Below are 13,994 nucleotides of genomic sequence, written 5' to 3' on the forward strand. Positions count from 1 at the left end.
TAAACAATTTTAAAAACATGTAATATAGTAAATGTTATTAGAACCATTTATACACAGGCACAAACTACTACTCTGCAGGTAGTAATAATAATGGTAATATTATTAAGAACATATTATTTAGCAATCATTAATTTTAGTGTTTTTATGAAGTAATTCCTGTAATACTCATAGCCACAGCATGCAATAAGGACTTATAACCAACCATACTCTGCATTTTAGGAAACACAGGCAAAGAGATAGTATTTTACTTTCAAACCAGGTGAAGCCCAAGCTTTTATGCACTATGCTACATATTCCTCTACAACATATGGAAGCTTAATAAAGACTTCATTAAGCTGCTATCTGAACTGAAAGTTGTACAATTAAATTATTAAACTTTGAGAAATAGAGTTAAGCAATAAATTAACATAATTTCAGAGTAAACAATACATGCAATAAATAAAAAATATATGTTAAATAATGCATAAAGAAGTTGTTAATGAGAATATTTTCATGTCAGCTTGTATTCTTATTCCTTCACTTTTATTTCTCTCTTCTATTTAAAATATGAAATTAGCACCAGTTTTCTTTCTGTTTAATGTTCTTGCGTCTCAGATTTACATTACTGTTCTCTCTGCCTTTTCTCTATTTTCTGTCCTTTCTCTTTTTCCAACATTTCCTTAAAAGACCGTAGATGTATCTTATGTTTGCTCCGCCCCCTTCACTTACTCTGTTCCTTTTTATACCTTATATAACTTGCTCTGGCTGGGAAGATAATATGCCTCAACACTGTACATTTCCTCACATCACAGCAGCTAACAGAGTAAGCATTAATTTTCATCTTAAGTGTCAATATAAATCTCACTTTAATATCACTCTAAAATATTCCAGTAAAATCCTTATTTTTCCACAGGTCTTTTTCATAATGCCATATCCATGATGCGTTTAGGTAATGACAAACAGCAAACTGTGTCGAGCTCTGCAGTGGCTCTAACTCCCCCTATTTCCTCCCTCTATCAGCCTCTCTAGAATAAAAATGACAAAATTCACTGCTGAGAACCTTATAAAATTTACATTGTACCTTCAAATATAGAGTAACAATTCTTGTGGATAGGGGGAAAAAGAAAAGAACTGGCTTCTTTCTACTTTACTAGTTCAGAGACCGTTAAGTATTTCACGTTGTTGAATGGTTATACTAAAAGAAGAGAGTGTTGTTACCAAACCTGAAAACCTAACTCGCTTGGTCCTGCTACAAAAATGATAGGCAAGAATACACACCACACTAGTCCAAAAAACTCTTCTTCAGGTCCCTTCTTCAGGTCAAGGGTTCTTGTGTGGCTAACAAAGGTTTCTGTCGATTTAGAGCAAGACCAACTTCTTTCCATTTGTATGGATCAATGGGCATCTTTTTCTTTTTCCAGTTTTACTGTAGTGTAATTCACAAACAAAAAGTGTATATCTTTAAGGTGTAGAACTTAATGTTTTAATAGATGTATACATAGTGAAATAATCACCAAATCAGGCTAATTAATATATCCACCACCTCACATAATTACCATGTTTTGTTTTATTTTTGTGGTGAGACCAAATTAGATACAGCCTCTTAGCAAATTTCAAATATAAAATGCAGTAATATTAACTAGTCACCATACTGTACAGCTGTCCATTAGATCATTAGAACTTGTTCATCCTGCATAACTGAAACTCTATACTTTTTGACCAACATCTCCCATTTTCCTCTCACCCAAGTCCCTAGACACCATTCTACTTTCTGCTTTTGATTATTAAGATTCCATTTATAAATGAGATCATGCAGTATTTGTCTTTCTGTATTTGGCTTATTTTACTAAGCATACTGTCCTTCAGGTTTATCATGTTGTTGCAAAAGGCAAGACTTTCTTCTTTAAGAAAAAGAAAAGAAAAAAAAATTAAAAATTTTTTAAAAAGAAAAAGAAAAGAAAAGAAAAAAAGAAAAGGAAAGGAAAGAAAAAAAAAGAAAAGCAAATCAAACCAAAGCAAGGTTGAATAATATTCCAGATCAGTGGGTATCTTAAATACGTTAGTTAAATAGGGGTGCTTGGATGGCTCAGTCAGTTAAGCATCTGACTCTAGATCTTAGTTCAAGTCTCAGTCTTGGGATCATGAATTCAAGACCCATACTGGGCTCCAGGCTAGGTTTAAAAAAAAAAAAAAAGAAAGAAAGACAAAGAACATTTCAGTGTCAGCCACCTTTGCTCCATCAGTCTTAAGTATATCCATCACAGTCCACCATCCATCACTGACCTCTCTTTCCTTTGGCCCAACATGTGTAAATAGGCTCTTTACTAAAACTCTCTTCATTTGCCCCTTTTAACTACACCATCTGTTTCCTACTGGGTCCTTGGCCAATGCAATATGCAATTTTCTTGTATAAAATACTAATAATCTAAAAAATAAATTTTAGCAACAATTAGAGAAACTCTATTTATAGTTCATACATGCCACGCAAAAATGCAATTTAATTTTATTGAATGCTAATGGATTTTGTTTTAATTTTTAGTTAGTGCCTTTTATGGACCTATAAATAAGAGAAAATATGATATATGTTCCTTATAATGTGTTCAGTTTTCAGAAGGCTGATAATGCATCAAGTAGCTAATAACATATTTCTTTGTAGTTCAGCTGAACCAGAGAGACAGGGCTATTTGTAAAAGCCTTTAAACTTGTGCAATGCTTAAATGTGCATGTGCATTTCCTTTTCTATTTAAGGTTTTTATGAGTAGTTGCCCTAATTGTACTAGAATCTTATGTGCTTCCTGCCAACCAGCAGGGTAGAAACTAGCTGGGTTCATACTAGCTTTGAGTTTTCTCTCAATGAAAAAAGTCAAGATTTCGCTACAGGAGGGAACTTAGAACATGTGAAAATTAGCAAGTGACCCTACAAAAGGAAACCGAGGACATAAGGAATAGTTACCTACGGAGAATGAGGAAAAAATATCTTGGAATCTTAGTATCTGAGGGTAAGTAAGTATCACAGTATTGAATAGTTAGAGAATAGAGAGGGAGAAGTGTGTAGTCATGGTTTCTCCCTCTGATCACTGGAAAAATTGGTTGGTATACGTCCAGCTGAGGTAGGGTAAAATTTCAGTTGGCTGTAATTGCACACAGCACTAGTGACTAATCAACAATTCAGTACAAACTATTAATGTAGCCTCCACACTTACTCCACACTTACTAATTGTCTGACTTGGAACTAATCACATATATATTTTTTCCTTCAACGAAATAACTTAAACATACAAAGAACATAGAACAATACCTGGCTCAAATAAATTCTACGTATTTGTTGTTTTTGTTGTTGTTGTTATTAGCAGCAGCAGCAGCAGCACTAAAACTCCATGATTAAAAAAAAAAAAAATTCAAGATCACCTACCTTGAACCCAGACCACCAATGCTTCCTACCAATCCTACAGTAATTCTTCAGTTAATTTCCTCTTCTCCACAATTGCTGTTTCAAAAGTTTTCTAATATCCTGCAAGCTTCTATCTCTCCACCAAAACTTTCCAACATTTTTAATCAGATGAGCTTGCCTCCTAAAGCATAAGTTAAATATAAACTATTCAACTGGAACTTCTTCAAATTCTATCCATCCCTCCCCATCAAACTTCTGTTTTTAATAAAGGAAGCCTGTCTTATCAACTGTGGATATTTTCATCTATGTTTTGGGTCTCATACCTCCAATTTCTTAGAAACATTAGATGCTTAATGAGCTATTTTTAATCCATCTCAATATTACTTAGCATTTAAATGTTATTTTATCTCCCATTGTAAAATAATTCCTGGATTTCACATCTCTCTCAGACTTCCTTCTTCTTACAGCTAATCTTTTTGAAGGAATCACAGAATTGCCTCTTTCCTTCCACCAAAAAAAAAAAAAATTAAATTAAATTAAAATTAAAAAAACATAGTGGCAACCATATCACTAACCATGATGTATATTTCCAATCTTTTAATCATTCCATCTCCCTAAAAATGATCAGTGATGACCTTTCCCTCTTTGTTGGAACTCTTTTCTCTTGCTTCTATTGAATTATCCTTTAATACTTTCTTCCCTGTATCTCTTACTATTCATTTCTGTCTTGTTTATTTTTGTTTATTGGGTTGTTTTAAAATAATGTGATCCTTTACCCAGTCATTAAAAGTTGGGTTTTCTCTAGTCTAGATTGTGGACTGAATCAAATGCCTGGGTTTCTAGTCAATCTCTTCCCTACGAATATAAAGGTAAGACCTACATTCAAATAACTGAAAATTTATATTTTCAGTCATATCTTATTTTCTCTTTAATACTGGTGTAACTATTTGACTATTAGCTACTTCTAATTTTGCATCTATCTGAACACCTCACATTCATAATGTCGTAAAACATATTTACGATTTTTCCTCCCCTCTACTCCACACCACTCTCTCTACTGCCCCAGCATTTACAACATCAATGAATCACATAACCAAACTCAATCTGAGCTTCAGGAACTGGAAACCTGCAAGCTTTTTTGACTCCTATTTCTCTCTTGCACCCAAATTCAATCTTTTATCCAATAAATATTAATTGTATGTGTGCTCTTGGCCAGGCCCTGAGCTGTGCCAGGGATATAATAGGAAAACAAATAAATAAAGTCCATGCCATCATGGCATATCATTTCGATGAGGGGTGGGGGGAGCAGGAAAGACAGACAGCCAAGAAATAATGGAAGAATCTGTCAGTTCATGATAGTTGCTTTGTATTAAAATAAAGCAGGTTGTATTTGATAGTAAATAATGACTAGCTCTTTTATACTGGATAATCAAGGATAGCCCTTCTGATAAGATGACTTTGGACCAGCTTTTGAAATTCTGTACATTTTTTCTCAAATTTGATTCAATTATCTTCATCTCAACTGCTATCATTCTTACACAAAGTATGACATTCCTCCCTTGGGCTTCAGTATTAGACCAGATTTTTTGTTTGCTCTGGACCTCTCCAAACCTATGCTTTAAGCAGTAGTGATATTTATCCTTATTTATGAAAAGAAAATGCAATCCAGCCAGGTCTCCAAGCTTTCACACACAATTATCTCTTCCAGTTTTTGTATCTTCAATTCACATTTTTAATGTTTATTTTTCTTCATATTAAAACTCCCATGATAATTTCTATATTCCCTTACAATCATTAACACAGTTAAAAATTTACCCTTTTTTTGGTAATTTGAATATGCTTTGCTTTTTTGTTGTTGTTGTTTTTGGAATATAACTTACAGATGGTAGACCACATTTGCCCAACCATGGTATGGAATTTCACCCCCTAATGCAATATTTATCATATATTAGGCTTACAATAGATATTTGTTGACAAAATGAAGTAACATCCATACTTTTTGAAAGGAGACATAATTTTTAAATTACCTTACCTGTAATCCTCCCTCAACAAGATTTCATTTGATTTACTGTATAGCAGTAACTATTTACACATCTCTGAATTCTACAATATTTACTAAGAGCCTGACATGAGTATATTCTACAATATTTGTTACGAATACATGAAGAATGAGACAGAAAAGGTTCACACACTTACAAAGCTTACATACTTTATCGGTATAGGGAAAGACAATCAGAACATATATATAATTTAATTACACATATGTATTATATATTATGTATTACATATATGTATATTATACATATTTATATATGTGAATATGTATGTATTACATATGTATGTAATACATATAATAATACATATGTATTATTAATACTTAATATGATTCTACAATAGAGAAATAATAAAGGAAGCCCACTTTGGATAGGATAATCAGGAACTGCCTATTAGAGATGACATTTTAAAGATATTACCTTAAATAGAAATTATTCAGGCAAATAAATTGTCAGGAAAAGAGGCAGTCACAGAGAAGACCAAGTGTAAAGATGCTGAGGTAGAAAATGGTTTGGTATACTCTAGGAATTGGCAGAAGAAATGTATTATTGGAACTCAGTAAACAAGGAATAACTGATAATAACCTGAGCCAAAAAAAGTGAGCAGGGGCTGAACCAAACCAGGAGTATGGGAAAAGATGGAGATTGCTATAAATTTAATGACAAGGCTTGTAAACACAAAAGTGACATTATCTGATTTATACTACTTTTATTTATTGACTAATTAATGTATGTATACCATTATAAAAAGAAAACTTTTATTATTGAAAAGAAAATGTATAGACATGGCAAAAAATATCCAATGCATAAAAAATACTTAAGAAAAATTAAGTTCTTCCACTCTATTCTCCCACTGTAGCCATGACCACACTAGTTTTATTCCCTGAAATAAAAATATTTTGTGTGGACTTGAAGAAATATATGCATTTTTACATAAAATATATACATTTTTACATATAAACACTATTCCTTTTTTAAGGTTGTTTTATTTTAGTATAGTTAACATACAATGTTAGTTTCAGGTGTACAACATACTTATTCAACTTCTCTATTATGTTATGCTATGCTCACCACAAGTGCAGCTACCATCTGTCACCATACAGTGCTATTATGATATCATTGACTATATCCTTATGCTGTGCCTTTTATTCTAGTGACTTATTCATCCACAAATGGAATCCTATTTCTCCTACTCCCCTTAACCTTGTCTCCAACCCCTTACCATCCAGTAAGGGGTTAATATAAAAAATATATAAAGAACTCATTCAATTCAACACCCAAAAAAACAAATAACTCAATTAAAAATGGGAAAAGCACCTAAAGACACATTTCTCCAAAGAAGACATACAGATGGCCAACAGACACATGAAAAGATGCTCAACATCACTGATCAAGGAAATGCAAATCAAAACCACAGTCAGATACCACTAAGAAATTACAAGTGCTGGGTGCCTGGATGGCTCAGTTCGTTAAGTGTCTGCCTTTAGCTTAGGTCATGATCTCAGAGTCCTGGAATTGAGACCCACACCCAAGCACCTGTTCAGCAGGGAGTCTACTTCTCCCTCTGCTTCCACTACTTGTTCTTTCTCTCTTTCTCTCAAATAAATGAATAAAATCTTTTTAAAAAAAGAATTAACAAGTGTTGGTGATGATGTGGAGGAAAAGGAACTCTGGTGCATTACCGGTAGGAAGTTAAATTGGTACAGTCCTGTGGAAAACAGTATGGAGGTTCCTCAAAAAATTAAATAGACCTGTACCATATGATCTAGTAATTCCACTACTGGGTATATACCCAAACATAAGGAAAATATGCATTCAAAAATATATCTACACCCTTATGTTTACTGCAGCAATATTTACAACACCCAAGATATGGAAGCAACCTAAGTGTCCATCAAAAGATGAATGGATAAGAAATATGTGGTGTATATACACATATAGGTATGATGGACTATTATGCAGCCATAAAAAGGAGACTTCCGCCTTTTGGGACACCATGAGTTGACCTAGAGAGTACTATGTTAAAGTGAAATAAGGTTGAGAAAGACAAATACCATATACAATTCCCCTCATATGTGGAATTAAAAAAAAAGAATAAATTGATTTATGTTATTTTAAACATTAATTTTGTCTTATCCAAGATAAATGGAACAACAAAGGGGCAAGAGGGCAACTGGAAAATCAGAGTAACTAGAAAATGACCAAGACTCGTGAGTATTAAAAAGAGAAAGCAAGTATTTTGGAGCAAAATGTAGGTTGGATAATGAGGTACATAAAAAGAGGTGTACATAAAAAGAGGTACACATAAATGAGGTACACAAAAAGAATAGAAGTTTAGCACCAGATTTCAAAGTTTAATGTCATGTATGTATTTAACATTTAGTAAGATTGCTGATGTCAATACAAGATTTCATGAATATTACAGAGATAATAAGTCTCTCTTTTGTCACTGCCCACTTTGACATGCACTGGGAAGTTCCAAGTGAATATAACAATAAGCCACTGAATATAAACATCTGAAGGTCAATGGATAGATCTGGCTGGAGAAACACATTTGGGAAATATCAGTATATATTTATGACATAGAAAAGAATGGAATCCTTATGTCTTAAGATGGAAATATATTGTTTCCATTGACACCTGAAAAGTGTTAACACTAAAAGCTTCAGTCGAGAAGGTATAACATGCAAAAGTGTATGAAGGACAGGATGGAAACCAAAGTGGGATTATTTGAGTTACCAAGGATAGGATACAAAATTAGAACATTGTCAATAAGACAAATACAAAATGATTGATATCCAAAATTTACAAATAACAGAATTTCTTCACTGAGCTAAATTTATGTGGTTGAGCTTGTCTGGGTTCTTTTACCCTGTGTTCCTTTTGAGTACTATACTGACCAGTTTAAAACCTTACTTAATTATTTGGGACCTCATTCCCCAAACAATCTTCTATATAGAGAAGCTCATTTTTGCTCTCTGAAATCAGAGTCTCACTGCTAACAGATAAATATTCAGATTCCTGATGTTGAACCAGTTATTGAACTTGAAAAGTGCCACCAGTACAGAACCCTAGATTCTTGAACATCAGACTGCGGTCTTCTAAGACAACACTTAAATCTGCAAGATAATATAGAAATTATTTCAGCCTTTCTCTTTAGCACAGATTCCTCAGAAGCCTCACTGATAATTCATTTTGGTAAAGCTTCTTGGTCCTTCCCAATAAAGCTTACTTCTTCCATCAAACACACCAAGTTCTGGTAGGTTAAATGAAACTCTACTCGTTGCTTTACAATTTTGCCCCACAGATACACTTCGTTAAGATCATACTTTTTCTGATATATTCTTTTAAGGAGAAGTGCTTCAACTTCTGTCACTTTTTTTCTGATATATTGTATCTTTTCTGATTACCTTTGAAGTCAGACAAAGAGTATCATAGAAACAAGTGAAAAATGAAATTATATTTATTGGTTTAATGTGACACTGGTGCATCTGAAACTTTATTTCATAAAATGCCATTTAGGTTTTCAGTGGATTAATCCTGTCAAGCAAATTAATAACAATACTTCATGTAGATATGTTTATAATCAATGGGAGAAATATCCCAAAAAGGGCAAATGCTATGGGCTCAGTGAAACCGAGTAAAAAGTTCCCAGATAAGGGAAATTATAAAGAATATTTAAAATGAAAACAAGCAGAATTAAAGGTCAACATTACTACAACACTGTCTGCCAAATGAGAATCTCTGAATAGAGAAAAGTTTTCAAATTTCAATTTGTTTCCAAAACAAATTAAATACGTTTTAATAACAAAAGGACAATAAACATTAGTGTTCACTGAAACAGATACTTAAGATCTTCAAGGTACTTAATTTTTTATTAAAGTCAATAATAATAAAAAAAGTCAATATTGCCTAAACATTATTCGAATATTCCTCATGTTATTGAATGCCTCATATATAACAGAACCAAAGATCTGGAAAAGATATTGATAGATCGTAATAATATATGTGTTAGTGTAGAGTTTGATTTCAATTACATATATTTTTCAGCAAAAACTGTATAACCACAGGTAAAAATAATGTAGTTGCTTAATAAAATTTTACTGCCTGATATGTGGGTGGTATTTATATGATTTATAATGCAGGAGAATCATTAAAATCACCAAAATTAAATTATAAACCATAGAAAAGATCAATGTGTATCTCAGATTGTGAAACAAACTGGGACATGGATGGTACAGGGCTTAGGAGAGAGCAGGTTATGACTAAAATGTATTGAATTTCAACGACGTGCCACCAACTGTGATATCTGCAGCACCCATGTTATCTCTTTTATAATAAAGAAAACCTATTCAGAGATTCAAGGAAAGGCTGGTGAGAAAACTGAGGAGTGTAGACACTTGTGCTGGAAAAAAGGGACAGCAGCCAGTAGGGTCTAAAACAATCTGATGACATGAAGAAAGTCTCTATTCAAGTTGCTCTATTCTGCAATTACCCACTGGCTGCCCTAAGCCAGGCTCCTTGCCAAGTGCTGGATGTACTTATGTGGTTGTGTACTGATTGCACTGGTGATTGTACAAGGGAGACACAGTTCCTTTTTTCACAAACCATGTGGCAGGCAAGCAAACACAAGAGAAACACTTAAAACAGTTTATAAATGGGGAAACTGATTGGAATAAGTCTGTGTTTTCTGCAATATAGCAGCTTATATACTCTGATGGTTTTCCAAATTAAACACCTAAAATGACAGAAAAAAAATATGTTTGTCAACCGCTGAAGTACATTGAAAGGAGCCCACAAGTGAAACAAAAACAAGAATCCTGTTTAAGGTTAAAAAAAAGTGAGAGGTGAAGGTGGCTTTCCCCCTGGGGTTGTTTGCTGTACTCTGGACCAAGACTTCTGAACTGACATTTGAACCAGGGAAACAGGGACAAAGTGGAAAACCTATAGAAATTTGCTGTAGAACTTAGCATTCAAAATACACCTTCAGGGTTAAGATTCAACAAGAAATAAGCTGTACTAAGGTAGACACAGAAAGGAAGCTCAACTACCTGAACTTTGAAAGAATAAACAAAAATCCCTTTTGACATTCAAAACCCTAAAATGGCTCTAGCACTGACTTTTCATCCCAACAGGCTACCTGTGTTCTCTCAAAAACATCAAATATCAAAGGCAGAATTAAAATTTAAAGCAGTCCTGGCTGTTAGTGGCCCTAGGCAGGAGACAATAGCAAATGCAAATACTTTCTGGAGAAACTCAAGTCAAGAAAAGCCTAAAAATGGTCACAGATTTAGTTGCATAAAGAAACAAGCAACTCACAGGCAAAAAATCACACAAATAAACAAGTCACTAGTGAGTAAATTTTAAAATCAGTCATAAAATGTATTAATTGTGCCTAATAAGTTCAAAAGAAAAAAGAAAAACTTGAGTACACTTGTAGGAAATAAAAGAAAAATGATTAAGATTTCAAAAATAATCACATGAATACTCTAGAAATGGTACCTGATATAGTAATTGAATGATATAGTAATTAAAATTAAAAAAAAAATGATGAGTAGCTTTAAAGATTAAAAAAAAAAGATTAAAAGAAATTTTCCAGAGCACAGCCTAGTAAGATAAGAAATACTAGGTCTGAAAGATAGGGTTAAAGCCATGTAGGGTACCACAATAGGATTCTACAGTCTTTGTATGATTGCTGTGGAAGAGGAGAAAGAGAATGGCCCTGAAGAAAAGATAATTGTGAGACTTCAGTAAACAAACAAAAGACAAGTAGCTAAAGGTTCAAGAAAAGCAACCAATCCCATCAGATTAAGTAAAACAGAAATCAGCAGATAACCTGTATCATGGAGAATGTGGGATTTCAAGAGAAGCCTAAAACCCTAAAATGAAAGAGAGATTACCTTCCAAGATAAAAACTTTAGATTTATACAAAAAAGTTCTCAGTCACAATATACAATGTAAAATTACAGTGAAATGACACTGTCAAAAGGAAGAAAGACTGTATCTGTCACTCTAGGTTAGCCTTGATAGATTAGGTCAGGGTGTTGTCATTTAAATAAACAAGTTATTTGCATTCCTATACCCCCACTTACAAGTCAGATAGAACAGTTTAAGAGGGAAAATAATTACACCCTTTCAGAAAGAAGAATGGAAGATATGCAAAGGCACAAATACCTACCTATTCTAGAATATCTTTGGGCAGTCATGATCCTCTAACATGAATTATTATTAGGTCTGTTCCTACTATTTAGAAAGTAACTCTATACAAATTTGTCCCATGATACCTGGTTCAATCTCTAGAGCAGAAGTTAGCAAACTATAGCCTTAGGGTTAAATCTACCCCTTGTTCAAACTTACTTTTAAATATAGTTTTACTGGAACGTAGCCTCAAACATTGATTCAAATATTGTTTATGGCTACTTTTATGGCAGAATTGAGTCAGACTCAGAATTGAGAGACCATATGGCATACAAAGGCTAAAATATTTGCTAGGTTCTTTACAAAAGAAATTTGCTGATCCCTGCTCTATGAGAATCCCACTCTCTTTTGCTTTAGCTAAAGTGGTTATTGGGTAATATCCTTTCTTCCTTGGAAGCTACCTGGCCTGATCATAGGACTGTGGGAGCCAAGGGTTATTTGAATACTTAAATGATCACAAGAATTTTTTATATATATATTTTTTAACTTATTTATTTTGAGAGAGATAAAGAGCACAAGAAGGGGGAAGGGGCAGAAGCAGAAGTCAGGGAGAGCATCCCAGCCTAGCAGGGAGCCCTACATGGGGCTGGATCCCAGGACCCTAGTATGAAGACCTGAATGGAAGGCAGATGCTTAACCAATGGAGCCACCCAGTGCCTGTGATAACAGGATTTTTAATTCCAGGTTCAAGCAATCCCTAACAGGACAACTGTGTATTTAAAAAAACAAAACAAAACAAACAAACAAAAAACTGATGAAAGAACTTACACAACTAGTAAAGAAGAAGTAGGTCTCAATAAGTCTAAGAACCAGTAAAGCAAGGCAAATCACAGCTAAACCATTGTTTTAAAGAAATGGATGGCTGTGGAAGAAATGGGGGCTTATAGAAATTAAAATTCATTCTTACCCATAGGCGATTTATACAAATGAAGAGATTTACTGGATGCCTTCCCCTCAAAAGAATTTTCAACTTTATCTTATATAGCAGTTGTTTCTTCCATACTTGGAAAGGCTCCAAATTTATGGAACCTCAGTATTACCTTTCCTTTTTATGTACAAAATTACTTAACTTTTCCCCAAGGTATTCACTTTCTTGTAATACAATGGTAAAAGCAGCAAATAAAATGGACGCACTCACTACTCATATTTTGTTGTCCAAACTCATTTCCTAGCATTATTCACATGCTAGACCTCCTTTTTGCGGAGACCAGTTTTACAACAATTTCTGTCACTGCGAAAACGAATCGTGACCTTTCCAATCCTTGGCACAAGTTCCCTTACTACTCATTCCCCAACTGCCTTTCAGTTTTTCTTATAACACAGTGATACCAATCACTTATGCTCATATTTCCTTATACAGAGCTATATTAATATGCCTCTGCCCAACTGTAGGTAAGGTCTTCCATGTGCCTGAATGAGGGGAAAAAAAGAAAAAAAAAGTTTTCCACAGCCTAGAATGCTATATTCAAATGGGAAAATGTGTTTACAAGGCTTTAAAAAGATACTTCCAGAAAATAAAAATTAAAAAAAAAAAAAAATGAAGAGAGCTTGAGGTTTTGTGGAATATTTAAAGAATGTTGTACTGCAAGGGCACCTGGGTGGCTCAGGTCATGATCTCAGGGTCCTGGGATAAAGCTCCTTATCAGGCTCTCTGTTTGCCTCTCTGCCTATTTGTGATCTCTCTCTCTCTCTCTCTCTGTCAAATAAATAAATAAAATCTTTTTTAAAAATGTACTTCAAGTAAGAAGGAATATAACTCCAAACTGAATATCTGAGATGTAAGAGGAAATAAAGATCAATGAAAGTGGAAAAAATACAGGTAAATCTAAACACATATAGAGTGTATAAATCAGTAACAACGTCTTATGAAGTTAAAATGACAACAGCAACAAGATAAATAACAACAGTAATAATATACATAAGAAAGTCAGACTTTATATTTTGTTAAGACCTTGTATTATAGGCATGTAAATATCATCAGTAAATTTAAATTTTGAAATATTAGGTATGCATGAATTAATTTCTATATTAACTAAAACAGCGGTAGAAAATACAACTTCAAAAGTAGTTCAAGGGGGAAAAATGAATGATAAAAGTAACAATAAAAAGGGGGAAAAGAAAATTTTACATAAGAAGAATAAGATATATAGACATAAAATATAATGGAATATAACCTTCATATTTATTCTCATATTTATAATTTCTAGGTTTTTTTAATTCTCTTAAGTATTTATGATGACCAAAAATGAGACATTAGAACTATATATGTCTTCTTTCTTTCCTTTCCTTTTCTTTCTTTTCTTTCTTTCTTTCTTTCTTTCTTTCTTTCTTTCTTTCTTTCTTTCTTTCTTTCTTTCTTTCTTCTTTCTTTC

Source organism: Lutra lutra, chromosome 1 (assembly GCF_902655055.1).
Source record: "Lutra lutra chromosome 1, mLutLut1.2, whole genome shotgun sequence".
Classification (NCBI taxonomy): Eukaryota; Metazoa; Chordata; class Mammalia; order Carnivora; family Mustelidae; genus Lutra; species Lutra lutra.